This window comes from Arachis stenosperma, chromosome 2 (genome assembly GCF_014773155.1).
Source record: "Arachis stenosperma cultivar V10309 chromosome 2, arast.V10309.gnm1.PFL2, whole genome shotgun sequence".
NCBI lineage: Eukaryota > Viridiplantae > Streptophyta > Magnoliopsida > Fabales > Fabaceae > Arachis > Arachis stenosperma.
This window is the reverse complement of record NC_080378.1, coordinates 45,503,279-45,511,310: the sequence shown is the minus strand read 5'-3', so window position 1 is coordinate 45,511,310 and position 8,032 is coordinate 45,503,279. Positions and strand designations below refer to the sequence as shown.

At 40.3% G+C, this 8,032-nt stretch overlaps 1 non-coding gene across 1 annotated transcript; it reads right to left on the bottom strand.

Moving 5' to 3' along the window:
* Window positions 1-1,018: 1,018 nt before the first annotated feature.
* Window positions 1,019-1,126, bottom strand: LOC130963873 (small nucleolar RNA R71). Its single transcript, XR_009079990.1, has one exon. It is a non-coding gene; the product is annotated as a small nucleolar RNA R71 (small nucleolar RNA).
* Window positions 1,127-8,032: the final 6,906 nt, after the last annotated feature.

Below are 8,032 nucleotides of genomic sequence, written 5' to 3'. Positions count from 1 at the left end.
TTTGAATCATATCTTTTCTTGTTAGGCAAGTCATTAATTTTAAAAATCAAATCTTTTTAAAATTGTTTTCAAATCATATCTTTTCAATCATATCTTTTTAAAACCATAACTTTTCAATCAAATCTTTTTAATCACATCTTTTTCAAAATAGTTTTCAATCAAATCTTTTTCTAATTTCAAAATCTTTTTCAAAAATCACTTGATTTCTTTTCCGCTCTTATTTTCGAAAATCAATTAAGTGTTTTTCAAAATGTTTTCAAAATCTTTTACTTAATTTTCGAAAATTACTTCCCTTCTTCTCACATCCTTCTATTTATGGACTAACACTATTCCTTAATGCAAAATTCGAACTCCATCTTCTTTGATAAGTTCGAATTTTCTACCTCTGTCTTCCATTTTTCTTTTCCTCTGACACCTCAAGGAATCTCTATACTGTGACATAGAGGATTCCATATTTTCTTGTTTTCTTCTCTTTCATATGAGCAGGAACAAAGACAAGGGCATTCTTGTTGAAGTTGACCCTGAACCTGAAAAGACCTTGAAGCGAAAGCTAAGAGAAGCTAAGGCACAACTCTCTGTTGAGGACCTGACCGAATTCTTCAAAGAAGAAGACATGGCAGCCGAAAACAACAACAATGCCAACAATGCAAGGAAGGTGCTGGGTGACTTTACTGCACCTACTCCCGACTTCTATGGGAGAAGCATCTCTATCCCTGCCATTGGAGCAAACAACTTTGAGCTTAAGCCTCAATTAGTTTCTCTAATGCAACAGAATTGCAAGTTCCATGGACTTCCAATGGAAGATCCTCATCAGTTTTTAGCTGAGTTCTTGCAAATCTGTGACACAGTCAAGACTAATGGGGTTGACCCTGAGGTCTACAGACTGATGCTATTCCCTTTTGCTGTAAGAGACAGAGATAGAATATGGTTGGACTCTCAACCTAAAGAAAGCCTGGACTCTTGGGAAAAGCTAGTCAATGCCTTCTTGGCAAAGTTCTTTCCACCTCAAAAATGGAGTAAGCTTAGAGTGGAAGTCCAAACCTTCAGACAGAAGGATGGAGAATCCCTCTATGAAGCTTGGGAAAGATACAAACAATTAATCAGAAAATGTCCCTCAGACATGCTTTCTGAATGAAGCATCATAGATATTTTCTATGATGGTCTCTCTGAACTATCCAAGATGTCTTTGGATAGCTCTGCTGGAGGATCTCTTCATCTGAAGAAGACGCCTACAGAAGCTCAAGAGCTCATTGAAATGGTTGCAAATAACCAATTCATGTACACTTCTGAAAGGAATCCTGTGAACAATGGGACTAGTCAGAAGAAAGGAATTCTTGAGATTGATGCTCTGAATGCCATACTGGCTCAGAACAAGATATTGACTCAACAAGTCAATTTGATTTCTCAAAGTCTGTCTGGAATGCAAAATGCACCAAGCAGTACTAAGGAAGCTTCATCTGAGGAAGAAGCCTATGATCCTGAGAACCCTTCAATGGAAGAGGTGAATTACCTAGGAGAACCCTATGGAAACACCTATAATTCTTCATGGAGAAATCACCCAAATTTCTCATGGAAGAATCAAGAGAGACCTCAACAAGGTTTCAACAACAATAATGGTGGAAGAAATAGGTTTAGCAATGGCAAGCCTTTTCCATCATCTTCTCAGCAACAGACAGAGAGTTCTAAGCAGAATACCTCTGACTTAGCAACCATGGTCTCTGATCTAATCAAAACCACTCAAAGTTTCATGACTAAAACAAGGTCCTCCATTAGAAACTTGGAAGGACAAGTGGGTCAGCTGAGCAAGAAAATTACTGAACTCCCTCCTAGTACTCTTCCTAGCAATACAGAAGAAAATCCAAAAGGAGAGTGCAAGGCCATCAACATGGCCGAATTTGGAGAGGAAGAAGAGGCAGTGAACGCCACTGAGGAAGGCCTCACTGGACGTCCACTGGCCTCCACTGAGTTCCCCAATGAGGAACCATGGGAATCTGAGGCTCAAAATGAGACCATAAAGATTTCATTGGAATTACTTCTGCCATTCATGAGCTCTGATGAGTATTCTTCCTCTGAAGAGGATGAGTATGTCACTGAAGAGCAAGTTGCTAAATACCTTGGAGCAATCATGAAGCTAAATGACAAGTTATTTAGAAATGAGACTTGGGAGGATGAACCCCCTTTGCTCACCAAAGAACTGAATGACTTGTCTAGGCAAAAAACTGCCTCAAAAGAAGCAGGATCCTGGAAAGTTTTCAATACCTTGTACCATAGGCACCATGACCTTCAAGAAGGCCTTGTGTGACTTAGGGTCAAGTGTAAACCTCATGCCCCTCTCTGTAATGGAGAAGCTAGGGATCTTTGAGGTGCAAGCTGCAAAAATCTCATTAGAGATGGCAGACAATTCAAGAAAACAAGCTTATGGACTTGTAGAGGATGTTCTGGTGAAAATTGAAGACCATCACATCCCTGCTGATTTCATAGTCCTAGAGACTGGGAAGTGCATGGATGAATCCATCATCCTTGGCAGACCCTTCCTAGCCACAGCAAAGGCTGTGATTGATGTTGATAGAGGTGAACTGATCATTCAAGTGAATGAAAAATCCTTGGTGTTTAAGGCTCAAGGATATCCCTCTATCATCATGGAGAAGAAGCATGAAAAACTTCTCTCAAATCAGAGTCAAGCAGAGCCCCCACAGTCAAACTCTAAGTTTGGTGTTGGGAGGCCACAACCAAACTCTAAGTTTGGTGTTGAACCCCCACATTCAAACTCTAAGTTTGGTGTTGGGAGGTTCCAACATTGCTTTGAGTATCTGTGAGGCTCCATGAGAGCCCTCTGTCAAGCTACTGACATTAAAGAAGCGCTTGTTGGGAGGCAACCCAAATGTTATATTTTGACTATTTTCTTTTGTTATTTTATGTTTTTTGTAGGTTGATGATCATGAGAAGTTACAAAATCAATGAAAAAAGCAAAAACAGAATGAAAAACAGGAAGAAAAACAGCACACCCTGGAGGAAGATGCTGCTGGCGTTCAAACGCCAGTAAGCCTAGCAGTTGGGCGTTTAACGCCCAGTCTGGCACCATTCTAGGCGTTTAACGCCAGAAAGGGGCACCAGACTGGCGTTAAACGCCAGGAAAGGGCAAGAACCTGGCGTTAAACGCCAGAAATGGGCACCAGCCCGGCGTTTAACGCCAGAAATGGCTCAAAACGTGATTTTGAGCAACATTTGGTGCAGGGATGACTTTTCCTTGACACCTAAGGATCTGTGGACCCCACAGGATCCCCACCAACCCCACCACCCTCTCTTCTTCTTCAACCATTCACCAATCACCTCAATACCTCTTCACCACTCACATCCCTCTCCTCCATTTCTTCTTCTTCTACTCTCTTCTTTCTTCTTTTGCTCGAGGACGAGCAAACCTTTTAAGTTTGGTGTGGTAAAAGCATTGCTTTTTGTTTTTCCATAACCATTTATGGCATCCAAAGCCGGTTCAACTGAGAAGGCATGACCTCAAGCCCATCACTAAGAAAATGATGGAGCAAACAAGAGACCCCTCTCATCAAGAGATCCCTGAGATGCTTCAAGGGATGCACTTTTCTCCACAAGACTATTGGGAACAAATCAACACCTCCCTAGGAGAATTGAGTTCCAACATGGGACAACTAAGGGTGGAGCACCAAGAACATTCCATCCTCCTCCATGAAATTAGAAAAGATCAAAGAATCATGAGAGAGGAGCAACAAAGACAAAGAAGAGACAGTGAGGAGCTCAAGCACTCCATAGGATCTTCAAGAGAAAGAAAGAGCCGCCATCACTAAGGTGGACCCCTTCTTTAATCTCCTTGTTCTTTATTTTTCTGTTTTTCGAAAATTATGCTTTATGTTTATCTATGTTTGTGTCTTATGATCATTAGTGTCTTAGTGCCTATGCCTTAAAGATATGAATATGAATCCATCACCTTTCTTAAATGAAAACTGTTTTTATCACAAAAGAACAAGAAGTACAGGATTTCAAATTCATCTTTAAAACTAGCTTAATTAGTTTGATGTGGTGACAATACTTGTTGTTTTCTGAATGTATGCTTAAACAGTGCATATATCTTTTGAATTTGTGGTTCATGAATGTTAAAATTGTTGGCTCTTGAAAGAATGATGAAAAAGGAGACATGTTACTGAGGATCTGAAAAATCATAAAAATGATTCTTGAAGCAAGAAAAAGTAGTGAATACAAAAAAAAAAGGGGAAAAAAGAAGGAGAAAAACGAAAAAAAGGGAGAAAGAGAAAAAGAAAAAAAAAAGAAGAAAGAAATAAAGTTGTGATCCAAGGCAAAAAGAGTGTGCTTAAGAACCCTGGACACCTCTAATTGGGGACTCTAGCAAAGCTGAGTCACAATCTGAAAAGGTTCACCCAATTATGTGTCTGTGGCATGTATGTATCAGGTGGTAATACTGGAAGACAGAGTGCTTTGGGCCACGGCCAAGACTCAATAAGTAGCTGTGTTCAAGAATCATCATACTTAACTAGGAGAATCAATAACACTATCTGGATTCTGAGTTCCTAAAGAAGTCAATCATTCTGAACCTCAGAGGATAAAGTGAGATGCCAAAACTGTTCGGAGGCAAAAAGCTACTAGTCCCGCTCATCTAATTTGGAGCTAAGTTTCATTGATAATTTGGAGTCTATAGTATATTCTCTTCTTTTTATCTTATTTGATTTTCAGTTGCTTGGGGACAAGCAACAATTTAAGTTTGGTGTTGTGATGAGCGGATAATTTGTACGCTTTTTGGCATTGTTTTTAGTATGTTTTTAGTAGTTTGAGTTGAGTTTTTATTATATTTTTATTAGTTTTTAACTAAAATTCACTTTTCTGGACTTTACTATGAGTTTGTGTGTTTCTCTGTGATTTTAGGTATTTTCTGGCTGAAATTGAGGGACCTGAGCAAAAATCTGATTCAGAGACTGAAAAGGACTGCAGATGCTGTTGGATTCTGACCTCCCTGCACTCGAAGTGAATTTTCTGGAGCTACAGAAGCCCAATTGGCGCGCTCTCAACGGCGTTGGAAAGTAGACATCCTGGGCTTTTCAGCAATATATGATAGTCCATACTTTGCCCAAGATTTGATGGCCCAAACCGGCGTTCAAAGTCACCTACAGAATTTCCAGCGTTAAACGCCGGAACTGGCACCTAATTGGGAGTTAAACGCCCAAACTGGCATAAAAGCTGGCGTTTAACTCCAAGAAGAGTCTCTACACGAAATTGCTTCATTGCTCAGCCCAAGCACACACCAAGTGGGCCCGGAAGTGGATTTTTATGTCATTTACTCATCTCTGTACACCCTAGGCTACTAGTTTCCTATAAATAGGACCTTTTACTATTGTATCTATCTTTTGATCATGTTTTGATGATTGAACCCTCATTGGGAGGCTGGCCTCACGGCCATGCCTAGATCTTGTTCTTATGTATTTTCAACGGTGGAGTTTCTACACACCATAGATTAAGGTGTGGAGCTCTGCTGTACCTCGAGTATTAATGCAATTACTATTGTTCTTCTATTCAATTCCGCTTGTTCTTTGTCCAAGATATCACTTGTTCTTCAACTTGATGAAGGTGATGAACCGTGACACTCATCATCATTCTCACTCATGAACAAAGTGACTGACAACCACTCTTGTTCTACAAGCATACGAGGCTCAGTGAATATCTCTTGGATTATTTAACCGGAATCTTCGTGGTATAGGCGAGAACTGATGGCGGCATTCAAGAGAATCCGGAAGGTCTAACCTTGTCTGTGGTATTCTGAGTAGGATTCAATGATTGAATGACTGTGACGTGCTTCAAACTCCTGAGGGCGGGGCGTTAGTGACAGACGCAAAAGAATCACTGGATTCTATTCCGGCCTGATTGAGAACCGACAGATGGATAGCCGTGCCGTGACAGGGTGCGTTGAACATTTCCAATGAGAGGATGGGAGGTAGCCACTGACAACGGTGAAACCCTTGCATAAGCTTGCCATGGAAAGGAGTAGGAAGGATTGGATGAAGACAGTAGGAAAGCAGAGAGACGGAAGGGAAGGCATCTTCATACGCTTGTCTGAAGCTCTCACCAATGATATACATAAGTATCTCTATCTTTATCTTTTATGTTATTTTCGTTCATCACCATATACATTTGAGTCTGCCTGACTAAGATTTACAAGGTGACCATAGCTTGCTTCATAGCAACAATCTCCGTGGGATCGACCCTTACTCACGTAAGGTATTACTTGGACGACCTAGTGCACTTGCTGGTTAGTTGTGCGAAGTTGTGTAATGCCATGGAATTGAACTACCAAGTTTTTGGAGTTCATGACCGGGGATTATGAGAGTTGTGAAAAGTATTGTTCACAATTTCGCGCACCACTAGTTCAACAAAAATTGCCAGTTTAGTGGGAGCCCTTAGGAAGACTTAACTTGTTCATATCTAACTTCTTGAGAACATATGATACAGTCAAGCCTAATGAGATTCTTGCTAATGTTTAGCGGCTATTGCTGTTCCCATTTGCTATGAAGGACTGGGCCAGTCAGTGGCTTGAGACACAACCCAAAGAATGTATTGCAACCTGGGATGATTTGGTGAGTAAGTTTTTAACCAAATTCTTCCCGCCTCAAAGGTTGACTAAACTGAGAATAAACATTCAGACTTTCAGACAACTAGATGGCGAGTTTCTCTACGAAGCTTGGGAGATGTACAAGGTATTGTGAGAAAGTGCCCTCTAGATATGTTCTTAGATTGGGTGCAATTATAGATCTTTTATGATGGGATCACTCCAGCTTCAAGAATCTCATTGGATAATTCTACAAGAGGATCCCTGCACATGAAGAAGGCCACTGAGGAGGCTTTCAAATTAATAGAGACGATAGCCAATAATCAGTATTTGTACTCTTCGGAGAGAATAATGAGGAAATGAGTCATGAAATTGGACATCCTGGATACTATTCTTGCTAAAAACAAAGGCATGTTTTACCAAATCAATGCCATCACTCAACACTTGGGAGGTATGTAAGTTTCAGCAGTGAATAACCAAAATCTTCATATGACATGAGTGGTGGGGTATCTCAGGTTGAAGGCTTTGAGTATAGCCAGTCTCCTCTGAAACAAGTGAATTATATGGGATATTCTTCAAGACCACCTAACAATGATCCCTATTCTAAGACCTATTATTTGGGATGGAGAAATCACCCTGATTTTGGTTGGAAAAATCAAGGTCAGAGGCAACCCAATTTCAATAACAACAAGTCCCATCATAACAATTTCAATAACCACTACCAATCTTCTCAATCCTCAATTCCACCCCAAATTCCTCAGAAACCCTCTGCCTTAGAATCAGCCTTAGCAGAACTCTCTAAACATACCTCCATTTTTACAAAAAATATTAATAGCTTTATGTAGGAAACAAGATCCTCCATTCAAATCTTGGAGGTGAAAATGGTTCAGTTAGCCAAGAAAGTTGCTGAGAAGTCTGCCAACACCCTCCCCAGTGATACAGTTCCAAATCCAAGGAAAGAATACAAGGCTATCAACTAAAGAAGTGGAAAAATGGTAGATACAGAAGCCTAGGGTGATGAGGAGCAAGCTGAAAAGGTTATGAAGGAAACCAGCCACTCATGGGAGCATGCCCCTGCAAGTCATTCCTCTAACCCAATTCAAACAAAGATAGAGCAAACCCAAGGTGAAAGTTTCAGTGCCTGAGTACAAGTCTAAGATTCTATGTCCTTAAAGGCTTCAAAAGAAAACCAAGGACAAGTGGTTTTTAAAGTTCTTAAAAGTTTTCAGAAAGTTGTAGATTAATATTCCTTTTGCTGAGGCTTTGGAGCAAATGCCTCTTTATGCTAAATTCATGAAGGAGCTATTAACAAAGAAGAAGAATTGGAAGGAGAATAAGAGAGTGGTGCTTACTAAGGAATGCAGTGCAATTATCCAATAAAACCTCCTTTAAAAGATGAAAGATCCGGGGAGCTTTTTGATTCCTTGTACCATTGGTGAAGTTACTACT